This window comes from Cyrtonyx montezumae, unplaced genomic scaffold (assembly GCF_038088225.1).
Source record: "Cyrtonyx montezumae isolate F1298 unplaced genomic scaffold, pur_monq_1.0 scaffold_8, whole genome shotgun sequence".
NCBI classification, from domain to species: domain Eukaryota; kingdom Metazoa; phylum Chordata; class Aves; order Galliformes; family Odontophoridae; genus Cyrtonyx; species Cyrtonyx montezumae.
This window is the reverse complement of record NW_027072089.1, coordinates 68918-93789: the sequence shown is the minus strand read 5'-3', so window position 1 is coordinate 93789 and position 24872 is coordinate 68918. Positions and strand designations below refer to the sequence as shown.

General features: G+C 48.4%; 2 protein-coding genes across 4 annotated transcripts in view; one reads left to right on the top strand and one right to left on the bottom strand.

The window, feature by feature from the left end:
* Positions 1–24872, top strand: part of ARHGAP39 (Rho GTPase activating protein 39) — a 74635-nt gene that overhangs the window by 18763 nt on the left and 31000 nt on the right. The window lies entirely within an intron of this gene.
* GFUS (GDP-L-fucose synthase) overlaps positions 1–24872 on the bottom strand; it is a 237290-nt gene that overhangs the window by 186312 nt on the left and 26106 nt on the right. The gene's annotated exons all lie outside the window — the stretch shown is intronic.

Here is a 24872-nt window from a genome sequence, read left to right as displayed (position 1 = left end):
ACCAGTGATGCCGTTTTCTTAGCTCACTCTCGTTGCTGGGCTGCACCTCCCCAAAGACCGTACTCTGCTCTGCTTCCTTCTCTCCTCTTTCTGCCCTTCCTACATTGAAAACGTGACATTTCCCTCAACTCGTGCTGAGCCCTCTTATAAAATCAAGATTTGCTGCAGCTGCAATGGCCATAGGAGGCCCAAGAAACATCGTGGGCGTCCTGGTGGGATTTGCAGAACTCCCATTGCCTCTTTGTGCCTCTGTTTCTCGCTTCTGTTCCATTTCTGCTCACTTGCTTTTTAGCACCTTTGGCTTCTTCCTTCTTAGCTCAAGCAAAAGCTGCTCAGCTGCCTCCTTCCCTGGGAGGAGAGGCTCGGGGCGCTGGCAGAAACAAACAAACCAACAAAAAAAAAAAGCAAACACAGCAGACCAACCACCCAAGAAAAAGAAAAGAAAAATCCCTCCTGGCTGCTTTTCTGCAGCTCTTCCTTGATGCTCTTGAATGGCTTCTCACCTTGTTCCCAAGTTGCTTTTCCTCCTCTTCTCTATTTTTTATTTTGTGTTTGTTTCTTCTTTCAGCGCTGAGCTCCTGCTCCTGCTATGTGCACACATTTTGCTGGTGGTTGGTTTTTGGTTTTGTTTTGTTTTGGGTTTTTTTTTTCCTCTTCTTCATCCCACCCCCGTTGTTCTCTCTGCTTCTGTTCTCTCTGTATCCTGTAGGGAAAAAGATGTTTTCGTGCTTCAGAACCTCGTGGAGCCTTTGATATGGGGCATGCACGGGCTTCTTTCCATCTTCTTCATGCTGCTGGTGCCCCGTTGTGTCTTTCAGGTGAGAGATCACTGCTAGCAGCCAGTCCCTGGGAAAAGCAATGCTAATTTCTGCCAGTTTTAGGGCAAGCTGTATGACTTGCTTGAGCTGAAAGGAAGGTCCCGGGTGGGGAAAAACAGAGTGAAAATGCAAGAATGTCCTCAGATCTTCATTGGAGCCTCAGCTAAATGGTCCTCGGTTTTGTTCAATGCCATCAAATCCTGCTAGAATCCTGGAGAGATGTAATGTCAGCACAGTGCGGAGCCTTCAGTGGGGATGTGTTGGGAGTCCCTGTGGTTGTACATCTTGATGGCTTCCAAATCTCTTAAAACCTGAACTTTTCCATGTTTTTCTCTGCTGTTGCACCCACGGTTTCATTTTGTCAACCCTGCATTCAGAGTTTGTTGCTGAATACTCAGTAGATGGTTGCAGACAACTCCTATCCCTGGCCATCCACTGCATTTGTCTTAAGGCAAAGTACTGCTTGCATCCCTCCCAGGAGGAATTTGCCCTTGGAGAGGTGTTTTGAAGAGCAGGTTGGAGCAGACTTGTGTAACTCAGCTCTCCATAATAGTGGGATCTGAGGTTTTATTATGGGGAAGGGATGGCTCCGTGCAATGACACGGGAATGGCGTGGCAGCCGACGGTCTGGGAACTGAACTAAGCACGATGGGGTAGGAGGAGGTAGCTTGATGTGGTAGGAAACGAGTAGTGGTTGGTGTGGAGCTGCTTGGAGATCTGGAGATAGGAAGAACTTAAACCAGGCTCTTGCACCATGTTTGAGATGAATTATCAGTTAGGTATGCTGGTGGACAGCGTTCTTTTGTCCTGCTGATGATCCCTGTGCCATTTTTTTGGAGAGTCTTCACTGCAACTGCAAGCTGGGAGGAATCATAGAATCATGAAACCATGGAATGGGTTGGGTTGGGAGGGACCTTAAAAATCATGGAATGGTTGGGTTGGGAGGACCTTAAAGATCATGAAAGTATGGAATGGATGGGTTGGGTTGGGAGGACCTTAAGGATCATGAAAGTATGGAATGGATGGGTTGGGATGGATCTTAAAGGTCATGGTATCACGGAATGGTTGAGTTGGGATGGACCTTAAGGAGTGTAGAACCATGGATGGTTGGGTTGGGAGGGACCTTGAAGCCTATCCAATTCCAACCCTGTGGGCAGGAACAGCTCCCATTGACCAAGTGCCTGAACCCCACCCAGCTTGGCCTTGAGCACCTCCAGGGATGAGGGCCTCTCAGCTTCTCTAGTCTACCTATTCTAGTGCCTCACCACCCTCATGGTGAAGAATTTCCTCCTAACACGTGACCTGAATTTCCCCTCTTTTAGCTTAAAGCCATTCCCCGTGTCCTGTTGCTGTCAGAACATACAAAAAGTCAAGCTCCATCTTTTTGCCTAAGCCAAATCCTCCTGATCCAGTGCAGGAGGTAACCTTGGGCATTGCCAGGGGCCACACGTGGGGAAGTGACATCCCTTAATGACAGCAATGGCAGCAGAGCTTGGAGCAAAGCCTGCTCTGCAATCCCGGTGTGCAGGTACGTTAGAAAGTTAATAATGGATGCAAAGGAGCGTGCTGGCTACTGGCAATTAAGCGCTGCTAACGATGGCATTCCTCATTGCCTCCCTCGTGATTGCAGAGGGATGCACCCGGTGCAGCCCCCTCGTGCTGCAGCCATTTCACGAGTGTCTTCCAACATAGTTATGCAGCAATAAAAAAAAATAATTAAATGCATATCTTAAGGAGACAGATTGCTGCCTTCATCTGTCTCCTTGATTAGCTGCCAGAGCTGCGCGTGTTACAGTGACTCCATTCTTTCTCTTTTCATTGCATTCCTCCAGTATATCCGTATGTGTTATTGAGTTTCTGTTGTGCTGAGGGATTTTTGGGCATCTAAAAAACGACATTGACTCAACCTGTGAGAGGCTGGGAGCGCTCAGACCCAAAGGTGACCCACAAAGCAAGCTTCTCCGCAGTGCCCCTCACCAAAATCTGAATTTTCGGTGTCTTTTTTTCAGAGGTTTCTAAGCAACTCCCTGCGATCTTGTTTGTTTGGGCTTGGCACAGCCCCAGCATCCTGTCTCCTTGGGAAGCCACCAGCTTCAGGAAGCTGCCTGCCGCCTTGGCATGGAGGGAGGTGTCTTCACAATGCAAGTTTTCGAGTGCTTACAGTGAACGTGGTCCTTTGGCACGCTGCTTGCCCTTCCTTCCTTCTAGCCTGATGCAGATTGAAAACATTTCTTCTCTGAAAGCGCGGTCAGGCGTTGGCACAGGCTGCCCAGGGAGGTGGTGGGGTCACCATCCCTGCAGGCACTCGAAACGTGGAGATGTGGCACTTGGGGACACAAGTAGTGGACGTGGTGGGGTGGGTTGGGGTTGGACATAGGGGTCTTGGAGGTCTTTTCCACCCATCATGATTCTATGAGTGGATGTGGTGGGGTTGACAGTTGGACTTGATCTTGGAGGTCTATTCCAGCCTTGATGGTTTTGTGATTCTAAGGTGGAAGAGCAAAACTCAGGGACTGGATGGTGTTTTTTGTTTGTTTTTTGTCTGCTTCTTTGGGGATTAATTTCCTTCTATAAGTGATGTTGTTTCACTGGCTTTCCTACTATTACACAGAGACTGAATGCACCTCAAAGTGCATGTAATAATAATATCCTAATTGACGTGTGCATAGTTGCTTGGAAAGGTGACCCAATCTGCCTGTGAGGTTGGGCAATGTTGGTTTTCCACCTGCAGGCAGGGACCATAGGAATTCATCTGTTCAGAAAGACCTCTTGTGTCATACTGAAATTGAAACGAAAAGAGAATTTATGCCATTGAGAGCACATACTGAAGTCTTCCACTGGTTCTTGGCTCTGTTTCTTGAGCAGTCTTTGCAAGTCCCCACGTTCGAGCTCTGCTACAACTCGAGCGTGCCAAGCGAAGTGGAAGAACCCCATTAGACATCTGAGATCTTGATGATATCAAACCGTTTCTAGCAATAGTCCTCATCCTGATGTGTGACCTAACTCACTACGTAGCTCTCCTGGCCTCTGCTGAGGGCAGCATGCTATCTAACTAATGTTGAAAGTGGGTAGGTGGTGTTTTCTTGGCTTGGACAAACAAGTGTCCGCTTGGTTGGAAGCTTGGGGCAAGAAGTCTCGGTGGTCTGAGCCTTTCTTGAACCAGTAAAGTTGGCCCTGGATGAAAGGGAGGTTGCTGAGCTCTCCTAATACAACACCAATACGTTACTAGAGAGCATTAAAATTGCTCTTCAGCAATCTGAAATCATCCATCACATTCGTTTGCTGCGGTGCTGCAAGCCATAAGGATCTGGTGGAGCAAGGACCTATGGGGCTGGTTCAGATCCGTCCTGCTGGGAATGGGGTAGGAAGGGTGGTGGTAGCATATGGGAGCAGTCCTCTTCCTTCCCCCGTTTATTGACTGAGGGAACTGGGTCTTAGGATGGAGCAAAGTCTCTTGTAATGCTACTGAATCATGGGATATCCCAAATTTGAAAGGGATCCTTTTGAACCTACACCAATGGGAAGAATCCTCTTTGTGCCTTCTTTGTCAGGTGCGGAGCCAAATCTATCATCTATTTTTATTAACTAGAATTAGCAGGCTAATGCCCTAATTAAGCAGGGTTTACAATAATCTCTGCTCTCAGTCGGTGGAGCCGCGTCCCTCCTGCTGGACTGATCCCTTCTCCCCCTCCCTTTTTCGGGATGTTTTGTAATAGGGCTTTTGCAATGCCGCTTTGTAGAGAGCTTCTGTCTCCTTCTGACTAAGAGTTCGCTCCCAGCCCATCCCTCCTGGGATTTGGGGGGGGAGGGAGGGAGACATGGAAAAGGGCCGGTGCAATCTGGTTCTGTCATCTTTTGTTGATTTCTACATTAATATATCTTAAGGATTTTGTTTTGGCTTTTCTGGGACACGAAATTCATGAATGCAAACTTTTAACATTTCAACCACTCTCCTACGCTTTCCCGGCACAGACCATGTGAGTGGGTTTGCTGCCCTCACCAACCTTCAGGGATGAATATCGCCTTTATGATGCTGCCTTTCATCCCTGTGACGTATATCCCTCGGCTTAACCATTGCAGGACAACAAACCGAGGGCCAGAACAAGGGTGGGTGGCTCAATGGGAAGACCCAACGCCCAACTCTTTGGTGCTGAGCTTCAGCAGTATCCTGTCCTATACAAAATAAAGTTAAGAACAGTAGCTTTGGAGGCAATAGGAATACAAAACTGCTCTTGTGATGCAACTGTAGCTCTTCATGAGCATAGGAGCATCTCATTTTTCAGAGGCTCAGTCGTGTTTTGAGGCATTTGTATCCCCAGAATCATGATAATAACAGAAATAGTCCGACATATCTTGGACAGAAGGCCGAGCGCTGCGGGAGGAGCTGAGCAATGAGACGGTGGTGAACACGTTGTCCCAAAGCGTGTGAAGGAAGGAAGGAGACTCGAGCTAAAACGATGAGCGTGAATCACTTTGGAGCTCTGTCCTTTGTGAGTAACGCTGTGTGGCTCTTGCTGGAATGCTCTCCCAACCCACCCGTGCCACACTGAGCGGTTGTAGAGCCGCATCTCTGAGCTGTGCCTCCAGTTGGGTGAGCTGAAGTGTTTGACATCCTCGGGCGCTCGCTAAAAATATGTGCATGCTTCCCCATGTGCCATATTAGCACAATTCAGCTCTGGCACTGCAGTACTGCGAGGAGCCAAGCGGCCACACATGTTTGAGAACAGGATTTGTCATCCGCAAGCTGTCGTGGCTCCACGACCCTCTGTGCCGGGGGGGAAGCTCTGCAGGTTGCAAATTTCCTCCGTGGTCACCAACATCGGTAGGGGTGAGAATGATTATTGTGTTTATCGCGCCGTGCGGACGGCTCAGTGGATGAAAGCTATTGGGACCACGGGGAAATGGAGTTACGAGCCATAATACTGCAGGTTCACCTTTTCTGAAGGACACCTTAAACCCTAATCATTATTTTGGTTGCTCCTCTTGTGCAAGCAGGACACGTGAATTTGACTCTGGGGACTCTGGGCTGAGCTGGCACAACTCTGTGTGCACCTACAGCCAACTCGACCTGAAAGTTCTCCTTTTTGCTCGGTGGTTGGCATGCGAGTGGCTTTTCCTTTTGACTTTCTACGGCAGCATTGGGCTGAAGGGATGGTGCAGCGTCGAAGGATGTGGGTGTCTGGCAGGGCTGGTGATGGAGGGATGGGCTTTGGGCACAATCCAGTTGGGTTTGGTTTCCAGTGTTGTAGTGGGAGGGAAGGAGGAGATGAAAGGCATTCCTGGGATGTTTGATTCCTTGTGTTCCTGCTGTTAGATGCAGAAGGTTAAGTAGAGATCAGAAGCAAAATAAGGGTCTTTGGCAGAGGCAGCCGTGCTCCTCAAGAGCTTTTTGACGCTCTGGGAGGCACTGAAGGAAGGCTGAAATTTGCAGCTCAAATGTTAGCTACAATCTCGCTTGATTGAGCATTTACAATGCATCTCAAGCGAAATGAAAGCTTCAAAATCTCCCGGAGGAGAGACACGGAAGGCAGCAGGGCCAGAGGGCGCGGAAACTGCAACTTGTGAGCCCCCGAGGCATTGCCTCACCCCATCAGAATGGTTCCACGACGGAACAAGAGGGCCATTGTGGGACGGGTGCTCAGCCAGATGTTTCCAGCAACCTCGACAATGGCCCTTTTCATTTCCTGTGCCTGAAATCAGATTGGTATCAGTCCGAACCCGAGGGAGGCAGGCGGTGGTGGCTGCAGCCCTGGGTGAGGAGCCTGTTTGTTGCAGTGAATGTCCTCTGAGAGCAGGGGTGGCATTGGAGGCTGTGTTGAACCAGGAGGAGGGAATAAATACCTCAGATCTGTCCAAAGTGCATGGCAGGGGCTAGCAGGAGGGCTAGCAGGAGGGCCAGCTAGCTCTAACTTCACTTATCTTTGCCATCCTTGGGGAAAAAGTGACGTGGATTGGATTCTTGAGACCCCGAAATGCCAGGATTCGTCTCAAATGTTTGGTATGTACCAAGTCTAGCCTTGAATGAGCGTAGCACAACTCAGCAAGTTTGCTCCAGCTTTTGGCTTTTTGTAACCTGTTCCATTTCTTAATTTTTACCTGAATTTTCTTGTTTTCTGCCTGTTTCAAGATGGTTTGTTCCGTCCCACAGACTAACCCTGCTCACCTGAAGGGTTGCCCGTGAAAGCTGTAGGGTTGCCTCAAAGCTGAATGTGTTGGTTGTGAAGCCGCGTTATCCCCGTCTGTATTGCTCATCAGTGGGGAAACCAATGGAAGGTGCTTTCACAGCATTTGGGGACTACTCAACCTTTTTGGGCAGGTGAAGTCATCATACACCTCTGGTGCAACTGGTTTGAATCTGGTTAGCTCCAGAGGTCCTAAATCATTCTGTGGCCTAAGCTGCTGGGAAGTGCCTGGTGCATCTCATCCTTTGGTTAATGAGCTTCTGGAGACCCTTCCAGGAAGGTGCAGGGGAATGTCTGAGGGGGCGAAGAGGCCCTGAAAGGGCTGCAGCTTTTCCACTTATGGAGAAGTGGAAAGGCTGAGGGTGTGTGGGGAGGATTCTGATGCTGGAGGATATAATTTGGATTTGCCATGCCAGTCCAGCACACAACCTCGTGCTCAGATTGCTGCATTCCACTTCTCAATCTTGTTTCTTGCTTCCGTTCCTATGGAGTACCTGAGTTAATGGTTTCCAGAATAGTTTGCAAGACAGAAGGATGCTTGGGTTGGGTTGGGTTGGGTTGAGTTGGGTTAGGTTGGGTTGAGTTGGGTTGAGTTGGAAAGCACTCAATGCTACAACAGCTACGGGTGTACCTGAGGGCTGTGCTACTGCTTCTCTATGCAAAGGTATTCTGAGGGTCCATTTCTTGTGCTGAATTTTCTTACTGGGAAATGAAAGAGCATTTGGGGGATACTCCTTCCATTCTTTGCCATTCATCGGCAGGTCATAAATATGTCAGCTGATGGTGTATAAGGTTGTCTTGTGGTCTCTTCATGTGTATTTTGTGCCAGCCTGTCCTCCAGGCCTGTGGATCACACCTAAGAGCCATAGAAATTGGAAGAGACCCATGAGGATGATCAGGTCCATCTCCTAAGCAGTGAGATGAGCTCTGTGTCATCCTGCGTTGAGCTGGCTTCACACCTTCCCTTATAGAACAGTGCTGGGTGTCTGCTGCAGAGAAAACACGAGTGCAGTGCTCACCTTGTGAAATTCCCCTTTAAATGGATAAATAGTGCTCATCATCTCACTCTCAGAGAATTGATACACCATTTCTTATGTTTAATTGTGATAAAGCAGGCTGTAATCTCAGAGGCAAAACTGAAAGCCATCGAGGTGAGATGAAATAATTGCAAACCCATAAAAAGTGAAGTTAGCTTTAAAATAAGGAAATTATTTATGCTGTGTTTGGCTGTTGAGCAGAAACAAGGGAGTTAATGGATCTGGGTTTTTCTGTACCCACAATACATTTCATCATGTTTTTTAATTGTAGACTTAGTAATAGAGTTACCATAATTGCTCAGGTGTAGATGTGTAGGAACATAGAACCTGTTGGCTTGGAATGAACCTCAAAGATCTTAGAGGCATAGGATGATTGAGCTGTAAGGGTCTTTAAGTATCATAGAGTCATGGGATAGGTTGAAATGGTCTTTAAGGATCATAGAGCAATGGGGTAGATTGGAAGGGTCCTTAAGGATCATATTGCCATGGGATAGATTGGAAGGGTCCTTAAGGGTCATAGAGTGATGGGATAGATTGCAAGGGTCCTTAAGGATCGTAGAGCCATGGGGTGGTTGGGTTGGAAAGGTCCTTAAAGATTATCGATAGAACCACAGTATGATTGGGCTGGAAGTGTCCTTATCGATCACAGACCACTGGAATAGTTGAGTTGGAAGGGTCCTTAGAGATCACAGAACCATAGGATGGTTGAATTGGAAGGCACCTTAAAGATCATCCAGTTCCAAGCCCCAATCTTTTCATCTTATCCAATTCTTTTACGTTTCATGGTAAAAACTGCCCCAACAAACAACAAAAAAGCTCATTGACAAAATCTAAATTTGGTTCCCGCTGCGTTTTGACAGTCATATGAGGACTCTTTTCCATTTTTTGAGACCCAGATGTCAACTCATTGGCTTTTCCATGGTCCAAGATCGTTGTTGAATGCCAATTGCTGTAAATGCAGCCTCAGGAGGAGGTCAGTGAGAGGAAGCGCTGAGTGCAGAGATGAAAAGCACAGCACTGCAGAGGGCTGGCTTGTTTTCCTCTTGTGAGAATGAAAATGCTGCAGCACCAAAATAGCAATTGCTTAGGAATGTCCAGGGTGAGTTTAAGTTCACAGTAAGTGTTGGTGCGGAGCTCAGATCTGATTATTTCAGTTTTGCTGCTAAGTTCAAGCCCCATTTCCTGTTAATTCCTCGGAGACCTTTTGCCATTCCTGGCATTGGGGTGGGGTGGGAGAAGCATTTGTGGATTTCTGGCTTGAAACAGAGGTAAATAGCAGCATCCCAAGACAAAACAGAATGCCTAAAAGAGGTTTTCATTTGAGCCTAAATAAGCCTGAACTGTACCTCATCCTGGAGACTCCTGAAATTATCAATAATTACAACAACTTAATATTGTTCAGTTGGAAAAAAACCTGCAGAGATCATCAAGCCCATCTCCAGGTTAGGACTTTCAACATATTTTTGGCTTTGAAGGTCATCAAATCATAGAATATCCAAAGTTGGAGGGCATCATCGAGTCCAGCTCCTGACACAACTCTTATTTTAGGCTTGAGGGGGGATTCTGTGCCCCGAAGCTCATGATCTCACCTATGGTGTACTTGTTGATCAGAAAGAGTGGTGAAGTTTTGGGGGAATAAAGAATCATCAACGACATCGATACTGGATAGCAAGATGGATCGTTCGTTGCTGGAACTGCTTTACAAGGAGGCTTGCTAAAAATATCTAAAACTCAGGTGGAGATCAGTTTTTGAAGCAGAAGGAAGCGTGCTCGTGTCTTGTAAAAGGTAATTCCTCTGTCCATGTCTGGAATGTAAAGGAATCAGAAAGTGCTCAGAAGCACTGGCTCGGCTGTGCTCGTTACACATGACCTTTGCAGTTCATAAAAGTCTCTTCTTTTTGTACAGAGAATTTCTGTGGTGACCTTTCTTTTGCTGTAGTCTTAAGCCCGGATGGGTGATAAGAAATCTCAGCCTTCTATGGCTGACATCTTTCATCTGTGCTGCTGTTTGACTTTTAAATAACAGCAAGAAAATAAGGAAAGTGGTTCCAAGGGAACGTTTGTTTGATGGGACTGTGTGTCATCTCCGCTTGGGTACATTGTGGGAGTCGCTGTCTACTTCCAACGGCAGAAAACCTTTGGGTACTGTGGGTGACTGCTGAAAATCTGGTCTGAGTTTCAGAAATCTGAGTGATGGAAATCCATATCCAGCTTAGCGCTTTCAGTAATTAAATTTGAAGGCTGATATTGAACTCTAGGGATTCCCAAAATATTCCTGGTATCTAGGATCACTTTAGAAGAGGACTTGGTTGTCTCATCAGATCCAATATCTTAGTTTGAGGTGATCTACTTCTAAAAGGGAAAATAAAATAATAGCTCATAACATCCAGTAGGTAGTCGGCTTTGTGGGGTTGGGTTGGACTTTGATGGTCTTGGAGGTCTTTTCCAGCCTTAACGATTCCAAGATTCTGTGAGTGAGTATGGTGGGAATGGGTTGGCAGTTGGACTTCGGTGGTCTTGGAGGTCTTTTCCAATGATTCTGTGATGCAAAAAGCTGCAGTGTAAGGCAGCTGCTGACAGTAGAGTCAGCAATGGATGTGTCCAGGTGTGGGGATTGGTGCAGAACACCTCAGATGTTGTGGAGAGCTCGAGAGAATGATGGCTTTGATAGAGAGTTGTGAGAAAGTGGAGGTGGACCAAGGGAAATGATTAACGTAATTGTGGCAGCTGGTGTGTTCTCGACAATGCTCCCCTTGGTAAATCTACCTGGGGGAAGAAGAAATGACAGGGGAGAAGGGACTTGTGTGGGCAGAGGAAGACTAAGCAAAGCAGGGAAGCCAAAGGCAAGACCTTTGAGGCGATTCCAGTGGCTGGTCCAACAGGCTGCAGTTTCTGGGTGGGTTTTCTCATTTCAGAAAGCTCCATGATATCATGAGACAGCAGAGAGGGCATGTGTGTGACTGGAGATGGTGTCTGCTGGGGACAGAAGTGGGAAAGGGTCTTCACCAGAGGGTGATTGGCACGGCCCTGAGCTGCCAGAGCTCAGGGAGTATTGGAACAATGTACTCAGACATAGTGTTTGGGTTTTGGGTGGTCCTGCATGGAGCCAAGAGTTGGACTCCATGATCCTCATGCGTCCTTTCCAACATGGGATATTCCATGGTCCTGTGGGCTTCATGCTTGTTCCAGCACGTGCTGACCAGAAGGGCGTTGAAGACCCCTTCTCCTTGTCACACCAAATCCACAGTTTTGGAAGAAAGATCCCAACCAACTTGGTTGTGTTCAATGAAATGTGGCAATGTGGCACTGAGGGACATGGTTAGCAGGCATGGTGGTGATGGGTTGGGGCTGGAATTGATGTTCTTGGAGGTCCTGCCAGCCTTAATGTAGAGACATAACCCTATCACCTCTTTTCCTTTCTAATGGTCAATTTAAATGCTTGTACCTGATCAACCAAGTCAGAAATGCTTATTCTGTTTCTAGTTTTCTACTTCCTGGAGCCCACCACCAGATTCTGACTTCCATCTGCTCATAAGCTGTGTCCTGCCTTGCTCTGCCATTCACTTGGAAGGCCTGGTTGGCTGTTTACAACCTGATCCTGTGTCCCAAGGGTGGTGGAGGGGGGGAGGAAAATGTCACTGCCATCGAGGTGTAGGAATGGTCATGAAGCAGTGAGAGCCTGGAGTTCACTGAAGTGTGTGGTGGAGTCTTGGTGGAACCTCAGGCCGCTGAGCTTCTACATGTCACCATCACGGACTTCTTAGGATCATAGAATAGAATCATTTAGTTGGAAGAGGCCACTTAGGTTATCTAATCCAGCCATCAACACATCCCCACCATGCCCGCTCACAGAATCATTGAGATTGGAGAGGACCTCCACGATCACCAAGTCCAACTGCCATCCCCACCATCACCTGAAAGCCACAGTTCGGTGTTCTTAGCAGCATCGTGTATTGGACAGAGGTCTGTGGAAGCATTCCAACTGTGTTTTCCCAGTCTTCATTCAACAAAATGTGAGCATTAGTGGATATTTTCTCAGTGCATGCTTTCAAGTGTCACTCCTGTGAGTTCTCCTCTGGATCTCCGGTGTGGATTCCCTGTATAAATAAGCTTTGATTCGTTGTTACTGGAGCTTCCAGTTCCCACACTGATTCTTATCAAAGAAGATTATCTCCCAGCCAAAGTTGTTGTTTTTTTTCTTTCTTTCGAGGGATTTATTGCGTCCAAACACGTCTGCGGCTCGCTGCACTGCTGGAGCTGCCCCACTGGTGGGGGACTGGGGCTGGTAACCATCTGCTGAGCCACCAAAATTGGGGTGGGATGGCTCAGTGAGATGCCAGGGCTGGAAAGAAGTTTGTTTAAGGCTCAGGTGTTGGCACAGTGTTAATTGCCGAGATGAGGGTAACTCAAAACCTCTGTGCAGGTTGGGATCCGTGATAGCATCGCAATTGCTGTAGCAGCTGCATGCGACCAGAGGCACGCTGTCGAACGCCGCTGGGAGGATTTTCCTGCTTCAGCAGAATGTGGGCTGCCTTCTTTGATTGCTGAGCTCAACCAAAGAGCCCAGGTTTGCTGGGAAGAGTTCTGGCATAGGGAATTAACTCTGGCTTGCGCAGTGCAGGGCCTGAGCTTCCGTCAAGAACTGGGGGCTTCCTTAGGATCTAAAACAGGAAATACCGGATAAATAAGAGCTGTGTGTATATTCACAGCCCTATAAAGAGAGAACAGGGCACACTCAGCCCCCAAAACCCTCAGTGGTCTTCAGACTGAGCCCTTCATTGACCTCCTCTCCAACCCAGCATCCTTCAGCTCCTCCCACATCTCCAACCCAATGCTTTTCAGCTCCTTCTCTTTGCTTTTCCCTGCTCAGCACGCAGATGGTGTTTAATTCCCGCAGCTAAACTGGAAATAAAATAACAGAAGCTGTAAAGGTGGCAGCAGAGCGGCCGGCCCCTGCGGTGGGGCAGTGTGATGCATAGCAAAACCTGAAGTACGCACTCAGTGATGCCATTATGGGTGTTAACAAAAGATTTTTTTCCTCAGGGACTGTGCCATCTGTGAGTATGTTGGGTTTTTGGGGTTTTTTTTTTGCAAGGAATTTCTGTGGAGAGCTATGCTGCACAGCCACAGTACGTCAAGGAAAGGGCACAAGCAAAAGCTTCTCTGTTTGGGTGAGCTCTCCTACTTCCAGACCTGCATGGTAAATCTGATGTGAAAGGGAAGAAGGTGATCGGCTCCCACTGAGCTTTTCTGGTTGAGTTCAAGCGTGATAAAGCAAAGGGAGTTCAGGAGCAAAACCCCAGAGAGGTGTTTGAGTTTTTGGGCTACAAGTAGAGTTTTGGGGGAGAACTCCATTAGGAGTCTTGAGCTTCTGCAGGAAAAAATAGAATAGAATCATGAAGGTTGGAAAGGACCTTCAAAATGGGTCAAGTCCATCTGTCATCCCATCCCCACCATGCCCTCCCATGGGAGCATTACAGTTGGAGAAGACCTCCAAGGTGGTCAAGTCCAACCATCAAATCCCTATCTTCTCCAGATGGATTGGATCTTTGCTGGATGCTCTCCAGAATCCTTCTTGCCTTCTTTCAAATAGCTCTACAAAAGGGTTGGAAGCAGTTCTGACCCATTCTTTGACCCAGCTAGTAGTCTGGTAAGGCCAGACTGGGAGATCTGGTGCCGTGTGTGAGTTACATCTTTTTGGTTGGCATTAGGAGGTGGAAAGGGGATGGGGGTTCAAACTGGATATCAGGAAAAATTTATTCTCCAAAAGAGTGATCAGGCATTGGAACAGGCTGTGGTGGCGTCACTGTCCCTGGAGGTGTTCAAGGATGTGGTACTGAGGGACATGGATGAGTTGGGGTTGGACTTAGATCTGAGAGGTCTTTTCCAACCTTAACAATACTGTGATGCTATGTTGATATTCAGTGTTTCTTACATATATAAAAATAAATTGTCTGGGTTTTTTTTTTTTTGCTGTTGAGCAAGTCATTGTGACGTTTGGTTCCAAGTAGTGCTTCCTTTTCTTTTTTAATATCAGTCTGTGATTTCTGGTGGACTTCTCCAGTAGCAATCCATTTGTGCAGAGGAAGAAACACCAGTTCCTTGCACAACTGGTGGGCAATGGCTGTACCTGGAGAGCTGAGGGGAATGCAGCGTGTTATCTCTGCCTCACATCTGCTGTCAGGGCTTTGGATCTGAAGGCGTGGGCTGTGCAGTAGATATCTTCCCTGGCGATCAAGCAGCCAGGTGAAATGCTCTGAGTGATCTGAAATGGGGAAGGGTTTCAGGTGCAGACAGCTGTGCTTCAGTATTTCAGCCCACAGGTGAATGAGCTGCCACTGTGACCCCTGCATGGACAGAAACAAAACGTCGGGCTTTGGGTTTAATGCTGTGCTCAGGAACACAGTGCCAAGAAGATGGGATTTCCAGCATGCGATTTGCCATGGGTTGGCGTATCCCAGGTTGAACCAAGCCATGGAATTTCATGTTAGATCCGCTGGGGAGAGGCATATCCCAGGCAGAATGAGTCCAGAGCACATAAACCAGCACAAAGAAAGGCTGCAGTTTGCATCCTGGCACTTCAGCGCAGTGCATGGGGATGAGCGTTCTCCCAGGAGAGCTTAGCAGTGAACGGATCCCATGCTTGGCTGCAGGATGGTAAGCAGCCCCCGTGGCTGAGATCCTGTTATTTTGCACGCGATGAAAAAGCAGGAAATTGCCAAGTGCTGACCCTGTCCTGCAGGATGGATCCAAAGTTGGCATAGCTTTGAGCTTCCAGAGTGAAGGACGGCACTTGAAGCTGAATAGCGAAGCAGAGCGCAGCCGTGGAGTGCAAATATAGCAGTGTTTGTCCGAGTGCAAGTCAGCTGTCTGCGGCTGATTGCGGAGACGTCAGGGAGCTGGGGATGTGTCAGCTGAATTCCGGATTGGAGGACATCACTTGGCAACAGAGAGTGGTGGAGCTGTGAAGAATCTAGAGCGCAGTCCTGAGGGAGCTGGTGTGGTTCAGAATGGAGAAGAGGAGGCTCAGGGGGAGACTTCTTCATCCTCTACAGCTCCCTGGTGAAGGGAGGGTGTGCTGAGCTGGGGGGGTCAGCTGCTGGTGATAGGATGAGGGGTGATGGCCTGGTGTTGTGCCGGGGATGGTCAGGTTGGATATTGGAAGGGATTTCTTCTCCAAAAGAATGGTGATTCATAGGAACAACACTGCCCAGGGAGGTGGTGGAGATACTGTCCCTGGAGGTGTTCAAGAAATGTGGAGATGCGGCACTTGGAAACATGGTCAGTGGGCTGGGTTGGGTTGGGCCTGGACACCAAAGTCATTTCCAGACTGTATGGTTCTTAAGTGAGCATGGTGGGGATGGGTCAGCAGTTGGACTTGATGATCTTGGAGGTCTTCTCCAACCTTAACAGTTCCCACAGAGTGGGAATGAGTTGATGGCTGTACTTGATGATCTTAGAGGTCTTTTCCAACCTTCTACAATATCTATTTAAAAAAATAAGTCCCTCGAAAAACAGCTTGTTTTATTTGTGAGTTCTGGGGTTCTGGCCCATCTGATCGTGGCCACTGATGAAAAGAGATGTGGAAGAGGTGAGAGAAACAGCTGCCATCTCTGAGGTAGAAGTGGGTTGAAGAGCACGTGCCTGCCTTGCAGGTGGAAGCTGAGGTCAGATGCAAGTCCCTCCCCACCTCCTCTGCTGTAGCCTTGAGCTGAGTGGGTCTGGATGAGAATACTGGATGACAGCTGACCTTTCTCAGAGTGCTGTAGGTATGACGTTGCTTTATTTATCAGCAAAGACTCCGTCCCCCTGGCTGTGGTGCTTCTTGTTTCAGATCACAGCCAGAGAGACCCTAAACCACATTCTGACCTTTATCTGGAGAGGCTCTGGTGACAGCCTCTCGCTGTGCCCGAAGGGATGTTGTTGTTTTACAGATGAGTAGAACAGTGAATGAAGGGAGAGCCTCTTCCCACTGCAAAGCTCAGGCTTTGCGACTTTAATGGCCGGATTGGATATTCTTTGGGCACCTGGTCATTGGAATGTGTCCTCACCCACGTGGTTGGGACTGGATGGGCTTCAAGGACCCTTCCAACCCAAATCATTCTGTGGAATGATTGTATGAAATCATCAGTGCCCATCAGGCGGATGTTCAGCTCAATAAACTCGCACAGCCACAAGTGCACGAGCTCAGCGCCGTCCTCCACAAAGTTGGTCTCTAAGGTCCCTTTGTGGGCACCGTCGATGAGCTGGGAGCCTTTGTCCACCCCGGCAATGTGGGAACAAGCAACCCTTGTACAATGGCTTTTCACAAGACTCAGGCACTCAATGTGTGGGATAAGGGGCAGCAGTCGCGTGCTGCAAGCACTGGCCAACGTGTTGCGTGGCAGATGGGATGGGGAGAAGATAAACCTCCGTGGGCAAAGGAGCAGCAAAGCATCTTGAAGCCCTGTGTGGGAAGACACCACTTGGGGGGGATGCCCAAGGCAGTAGTGGGCTCCCCATCCCTGGAAGTATTTGAGAGATGTGTGAATGTGGCCCTAAGGGGTGTGGTTTAGTGATGGGACTTGGGTTGGTGGTTGTGCTTGGTCATCTTGAACGCTTTTCCCACGTAGATGATGTGATTTTTGTCATTGGGTTAGTCATCTTGAAGGTCTTGTCAAAGAATCCCAGGTTTGGGTTTGAAAGGATCTTAAAGCCCACCCAGCCCCAACCACTGCCATGAGCAGGATTATTTGCCATTGACCAGGCTGTCCCAACCCCATCCAACCTCACCTTGAGCACCTCTGGGGATGGGACATCCACAGCTTCTCTGGGCAACCTAATTCATATATACGTGTTTTTTTTTCAGCCTAGATGATGCTGTGATTGTTGATTCACACCTTCTCTCTCTCTGTGATGCTTTTTTTCCAGCCGTGCTTGGAAAGGAGGAACAACCTTCGGGTTTCTCTCCCTTTTCTCACCCTAGGGCTCTCCTCTGTGCAGCCCTATTTTGTGGTGGCTGCATCAAGGAATGAACTGTGTTTATTGCACTTGAAGCATTCTTGGAAGCATCTCAATGCTTCAACTTGGGGTGTATAAGCCAAGGGTGAGAGGCCTAGAGCTGAGAAGACAGGCATCCACTTTTGCTGTCACTCGTGCCTCGTTGGCTAGCTGAGATCCATCCCTTTTGCTGCCGGTTGCATTAATTCCTTTCTTTGGGAGCCCTCTCCTTGCCTACAGGCGTCAATCTGTCAGCTGTCAAAGCCTGACGTAAAAATTTGTGTGATGAGGCTCCTGGCAAATTGGTGGAGGGATTTAGGCTTACAGGAGCAGTGCTGATCACTGGCTCGCAAGCTGTCCCCCCGGCGCCCCGTTAATGACTTTGTGGAATTCCCTTCTCCCTAGAGCCTCACATTTGAGTTGTCTTAAATCATTAAAAAGGGAAGGAAAAAAAAAAGAGTGCGGGCTCTTGGTGCTGCTGCCAAGTAGGTCAGCGCTCTCCCAGTTGTGCAGTTTGGGAGGCAGAGACATTATTCAGGGCCGCATGGTGGGATGGAGATAGGGCTGGAAGCACAAACAGGGCTTCCCAGTGTTAGCTCAGCACTCGTCCTCAAGCGATAAGAAGTCGTCTGGCCTAAGCAAAGCCCAATTAAATTAAATCTCCACAAAACCTGGCACAGTAGCTGAGGCGTTCTTGAATTCTGCAGGAGGAGCTGCAGGATCTGAGATGTGAGCCAAGATATGGAGGGGGTGGGCAACTGAGGTGTGGAAGGGGTGGGCAAGCTGGGGCTGCATAGAATGAGACAAACTCACCTCCTTGCATGGGGAGCAGTTGAAATGCCTCCAGGTGCTTCCTGTTAGGAGGACACGTGCCCCCAAATGAGCCCGTGGTATTAGGGTTGGAACTGGATGGATTTTGAGGTCCATTCCAACCCAAAGGATTTTGTGATTCTATGAAGAATTGAACTGGTTGTGCTATCACTGGGCGGTGGTGGTTGTAAGTACCCTCTGTGTGCATCTGGCTTGAAAATATAAGATTATTTCAGCAGGGTCTAACACATTCATAAAATAGGCACTTCTTGTGGGGAGAAACATTACGTTCCAAATCCCTATTATAATTTCATTTTAATAGTAAACTACTCAATGTAAATTGTTGTGAGGCGTGAAAAATTCATTGTACAGTGCCAAACTCTGGCCACTTGCCCCATGTATTACACATTTAGGGTTTCAAGCTCACATTCTATGTTCGTTGTGCTGTGGCCATCCAAGTCTTTCCAAAAGCTGAGGGCATTTTGGAAGGATCTTTAAGGATCACAGAACCAGAGGATGGGTTGGGTTGGAAGGGTCCTCAAAGATCATAGAGCTATGGATTGGTTGTGTTAGGAAGGTCCTTAAAGGTTATGGAGCTGTGGAATGGTTGAGTTGGAAGGGACCCCAAGCCCCCCAGCCACGCTCCTGCCATGTGCTGGATGCCACCATTGGATCAGGTTGCCCAAACCCCCTCCAGCCTGGCCTTGAGCACCTCCAGGGATGGGGTACCTGCAGTTTCTCTCAGCCTTACCACCCTCTAAGTGAAAAATTTCCTCCTAACATCCCCTCTTTTATCTTCAAACCATTCCCCTTCCTGACCCTGCTGGTGTCAGGTTGTTTTTCTCTTCCTTTTGTGATCAGACCACGTTTCTCCATCCCCTTTGCAAGCCATCTGCTACAGCTGTGAGTTCAAACCTAATGCACAGTAAGGTCAAGCTCCCCCTTTTTTAATTTCCTTTTTATTTTTCTTCTTCCTGAAATCAGGTGGATCTCAGGCAGGTCTTAAATCATGGGGATTAGGGCTCTGTAAGTACACCAGCAGCTCTCCTCCTGCTGATAATTGCTGTGTTTGGGGCTTATTGTTCATGTTCTTGCACTGGGCATGTTATCAAAAGGCTTGCAAATGAGTAGATGGCAAATTTTATGTGGGGAAATAAAAATTCCACCAAAAAAAAGCACAACCCCTTGTCTTTTGGAGCAGCCCTTGCCTTTAGTAGCCCAACTAATGAAGCCCTAAGGAAGAGGAGACAACTCCGAGGCCGCCCTAAAAGCTCCGGGGCTTTGCTTCAGCTCTTGCAGACCACATGTTGTTTGCTGCTGCTGCTGACCCTGTGCTTTCAGAGGGCTCCTGCAGTGTTTTCCTCTGCTTCTGGCTCCGGGTTTTGTGCTTGCAGCAAAGTAACAGAGCGCCGCATGCTACTCTGTGTGCCCGCGTGACCCACCCTTCCATACAACGACTGAGTGATGGTTGAGGGCTATTGAGAGCAAGGGTTTGTTGGCAGGGGGACAGACTCGCTCTTAATTGCTGTTTTCCATCCTGCTGTGGCTGCATGCAAGTGCTCAGAGGGCTGCAGGGAACACTGCAGCCTCTGTTCCCCGTGCAGACAGTGCTCAGAACAAACCCGGTGCACGCCGGATGGTGCCAGAGTGCGGCACGCGTGATCTGCACAGCCCCAGCCAACCCTCATCCTACCCAGTGTGACTCAGTGTGCTCTGCTCTCATTTATCCTGATTAATAGGGTGATCTTCCCTCTCGTGTCAGAATCGTTAAGGTTGGTCAAGACCTCTAAGGTCATCAAGCCCAACACCAGCCCATCCCCACTCCTAGGATTGTGGAATTAGTAAGGTTGGAAGAGCCCTCCAAGATCAAGCCCAACGCCAGCCTGTTCCCACCATGCCCACTCCTAGGGCTATAGAATCATTAAGGTTGGTTGAGACCTTTAAGATCATCAATTCCAGTGTCAACCCATCCCCACCATGCTCACTCCTCGGACTATGGAATTACTGAGGTAGGAAGAGCCCTCCAAGATCATCATGCCAGCCCATCCCCACCATGCCCACCCATAAAATTATTGAGGTTGGAGAAGACCTCCAAGTTCATGAGGTCCAGCTCTTGGCCCGTCCCTGCCGTGCCCAGTCCCTGGTGCATGTTGTCATCTGGAATGCAGTACCACCCTGCTTGTGTCAGAAACCTTTTTTCCTCTGAGCTGCCGAGCTTGGGGAATGAGCTCTTTTTTTTTCTTTTTTTTTTTTTTTGTACTCTAATCAAGAAGTTTTTTTGATGCTGTAATTAAAAACGTGGGTTTAATGGGCATGCCGCAGGATGTAAATTCATAGGGGGGGGAATAAATATACGAGTCAAAACTTTTGAGACCAAAGAGCTTTTGTGCTCGCTTAGTCTATTGTAATTAGGGGTGTGGTGCTTAAGAGATATTAATTAGTCCCATGGGTGGGGCTGGGAGCCAGAAAAACACTGCCTCCGCCCCTATTCCCCGATGGGAGCTTTGGGGCGGGTGAAGTGTAATGATAATATAATGAAAATCCCTCGGGACGTTGGGTGCAGCTGTATTGACCGTATGAGTTCCAACTCATTCCGTAGGGACAGTCATTGAGATAGGGAATCCAACGAGGTTGGGAGCAAACGGCGGTCGCTTGGGTGGGGGAACGTCCTAAAGGAGCGTGCGCTGATCTGCTCCTGACGTGGGAACTGGCGCCGGGGATGCCACCCACCCCATCCTCCTCCCTGAGGATGTGCCAGAGGCGCCTCGCTATCCTTGGGATATCTGCATGGTGGGTTAATTATGCCACTGGGAATTTGTTCCCTGGCCTTGGGGACTGGTGGGGCTGTGGAGGAGTGGGTGGTCACGGGTTGGTGGCGTTCATTGGCCAAAGCCAATGAGCAATGGGTTGGGTGGGTTTTCACTGGGGCAGCACGAGCAGGAAGACATTCTTAAAGCTTTGAAAGAGAAGGCTGCAGCAATTAAAGGCAGCCTGACGGGGAAGAGAAATAGCCGTGGTAATTACAGCGGTGATGAAGAAGGGGAAAATGATAGGACAGAGTTATCAATTAGATACTGAGTCAGGAGATCAGTGTGGCAGAGGGAGAAACTGCTGATGAGCAGCGAGCTTTGTGGCTTCCAACGTGTCTGGAACTCGTTCCTAACCACAGCGTGGGCTGATAATTGATGCAAAGGATGTACCTGGTGAGTTCAGCCTCCTTTGAGTATAGTTCATGCTGGTGTTCTTCAGGAAATGGAAGCAGAAGGTAAAGCTTAATGAAAAAATCAGGTGTCTCGTGGCGAATAAGTGTAGGGATAGGTCACCTCAGAAACGAGGGGCATCAGGACATCCAGGTAACACTTGACATTGTGATAATGGATTGAAAGGTCAAGCAGGAAGAAGAAGCCCTTCAGCTACAGTATTCCCGCTTCGAAGTTGACATCGTGGAAGATTGAGGGCCGATGTTACTCTTTCAGAGTGAGATAAATTTCAGCTTTTCAGTTTCCGACATTTAAAAGCATTCATTCCTCTGGCAGCTGCTGGCTGTGTTCCTCTGGGATGTGGTTTAACCCAGTTTCTTCTCCTATAGTGTCGGTAGTAACAAGGCCGACTTCGCTCTGGTCCTGGGTATGGCGATGTGCCGTATTGTAGCTTTGTTTCAGGACATGAGGGACGGGATCACAAAATGGTTTGAAAGGATCATTGGGTCCATCCCTGCTCCAGCAGGGCCATCAAGACCAGGTTGCCCATGACCATGTCCAGATGGGTTTGGAGATCTCAAAGGAGAAGACCCTACAACCTCTTTGGGGTCCTGTGCTCCATCGCCCTTACTGGGAGGGTTGGCAATTGATGCAGCAGAGTTGGGAGAACCCAGTGCTTGGTATTCTCTTTCCTCTTGGGGTCTTCTCTTTCCTCTTGGGGTGTACTGACTGCGGAAGGGTTTGGGGTCAGATCTGGCATCATGTGGGTGAGCTGAAGTGCCCTGATAACCTCAAGCTCTGTAGGAAGCGGTGTCGGACAGAGCTCTACGTGGCAGGAAAGCCACGTGAGAACAGGAAGACGTGTTGGTACTGCCTCAGAACATGCTGAGACCTCTTAATAGGTGTATTCCAGTGTACTTAGTGCAGTGGTAGTGGGCATCTTCTCTAGTTTCGTTGCATTCACAGGAGTGGGAACCACATCTGTCCGCTTCACCTCCCTCTGTGTTCTGCTGTCATCTTCCAGGAATTACTGCTACTCTTACACAAGTGGTACCCAACCAGAGAGAGATAAAACCTAAAAAGAAAAACACCCCAGACGACTCCTTGAAGGGTGTTCTACTACTTGGAGGCTTGTTTGTTCCCCAGGATAGCTCACCTTAGCTATATTTCCATAAAAACGCTGCTCTGCAGTCACTTGTGCCCACTTTGCTTTGCGTTCCCACTCTAAAAATAGCAAAAAGAAAAAATCCCCACTCATCGTGGGACTTCACATGCAAAAGACCTCTTTGTGTCCCCATTGCAAGGCCACAGAAAAAACAGTGGTGGATCCCACGGGGATGTGAGCACACCCAGGTTCTCTGCTTTCCATGTGTGGTGACAAACCACCAAGAAAAGAGGTCTTTAGTGAGCATAGTGGGGGTGGCTTGGGGTTGTACTTGAGGATCTTGGAGGTCTTTTCCAACCGTGATGGGATTACAGATGGAATGCTGTTTTCCTCTTTCTGGGCACACCTGTGGTGTTAAGCAGTGGGCACATCCCAGAGTTGGCGGAGTTCGAGGGGCATTTGGGCACCACTCTCAGACGTAGGGTTTGGGTGGTCTTGTGTGGGGCTGGGAGTCGAACTGTGTGATTCCCCGTGGGTCCCTTCTGACTCAGAATATTCTGCGATTCATGGTTCTGCTGTTCCTTTCCCTTGGTGTTTCCTTCTTGTGCATCTTCTTCACCCCCTGTTACCTAAAGAGTATAACCTCACTTTCCTTCTCCAAACCCCAAACCATTCAGGTCAGATGACCCAAACTTCTGCTCCATGTGGGCAATACATGGAGGGTTTTGAGCATTCAGCACTTGGAAACCTTTCTTAGTACTAATTCGTATTCCTGTGCAACCCATTTGGGTTGTTTTTTTCCCCATCATTTAAGCAACCACCTTCTGTGGTTGTGTTCTGTGGCGATGGAGGTGGTTGGATGTGGTCATTTTTGTAGTACAATTAAAGACCCCTTCAGCTTTTGTTACACTGCTTCCCCTTGGGATTTGTGCCGGGCGTGGCTCTGCTTGTCTGGGAGCTCTTTGTGCAGCTCATGAGTTTCAACAATACCGTGCCGTAGTCGTCATTTAGGGACGTGGTTTAGTGGGCATGGGGTCCAACCACCAACCCATCCTGGAAGTCTTTTCCAATTTTAATGGTTCTGTGATTGCGGTATGGATAAGTGTCACTCTTTATGCAGAGCAATTCTACCACCTGGTTGGATTTTTGGGGAGGGGTTACAGACAGGGAACGAGGTGTCTGGATGTCACCACCTGCCTGTAGATTTGCTCCTGCAGTCGTAGAGCTGTGAGGAGGGTCAGCTTGCACACCAAAACAGCAGCACTGGCTGAAAATTGAGCACGATGACCAGAGGGGGAGGCATGGGGATTGAGGAGAAGGGGTGAGCTGCTTCCTGTGGGAGGGCTGAGAAACGTGCCAAAGGGAAACAGGATTATTTCCAAACAGAAAATTCCATCTATGTGATGTTCACACTGAGTCCTTAAGATCCATTTGAAGTGTCCCTCCGCTCTGTGATTCCTCAAGAGTTAAATGCACATGAGAAGGCTGTGGCTTTGGCAGTTGTGATGGGTTTTTTTTTCATCTTGCTGCAGATCTTCATGGCCCACCTGGAGCTGTGGAGCACAATTTATTGCAGAAAGGTCACCTCTGAAATGATTACATCTTAATACAGAGCAGAGGGTGAAAGTTGTTGGCAACCTGCAGTAGGAGGTCCTGAGAGGTTCCTCACCTACAGGGCTCACCACTCAGCATCCATATGGGTAATCAGTGCTGGGAATGCAGCTTAACCCAATTAATCTCTGAGAAGGCTGATTGCCACTGAAGGTCACTTCCAACCCAACCGTTCCATGGTTCTTTGGTTCTATAGGGATTTGATTTAGTAGTTGGATAGGGATAGTGATAGGAGGATGGTTGGACTAGGTGATCTTGTAGGTCCTTTCCAACCTTATGAACCTATGAACCTATAATCTTTGAGGACCCTTCCCACTCAACCATTCTTTGGCTTTATGATCTTCGAGGACCCTTCCAACCCAACTATTTAAAGGCTTCATAATCTTTGAGGACCCTTCCAACCCAACCATTCTATGACTATATAATCTTTGAGGACTATTCCAACCCAACTATTCATTGGGTCTACAATTCTATGAATAACCCTGGCACCAAATCACAGCAGATGGAGTTTGGGTGAAGACCCTGTAGTTCTCAGTAAGGGTTCCCAGGTTCCCACAAAGCCTTCTCCAAGCACTTAGAGCAATGAGAAGGTTGTGTGGGTGATGGAGCATTGAACTGAGTGTTGCTCTTGGGGATCTCCAGCCCCACCTGAGCATGACGCTGGGCACAGCTCTGCTGGAACGGGGGGGGACTTCAAAGAACCCCCAACTTCCACCACTTTTGTTCCTGTGACACCGGTGGATATGGTTAGTGGGCATGGTGGGAGGGGTTGATGGATGGACCTGATGATCTTCCAATCATAATGGCTCTGTGATTCTACAAACCCAGTGATGAGGGTTAAAGACCAGGGATTCCAGCATTGTTCAGCTCAGGGAGTGCTATTGGAGCAGTCAATCCATCAGGCTCGTTTGAGTAAAACCCATTGTTAAGTGGATTAAAGTAATTAAACATTGTTAACTCAAATCGCTTGTGTGATAACGAGCCCTGCCATGGGGCCCTGCTTATCTGTCACCTCTCCGTGACAAATCAGGGTTTTGTATTTCAAAAACATCCATCTTGAAGGCTGCAGCGCGTTTTTGTTGCATTTTCATCCTTCTTTTCGGATTGGGGCTGCTTAGGGAGCATGGCAG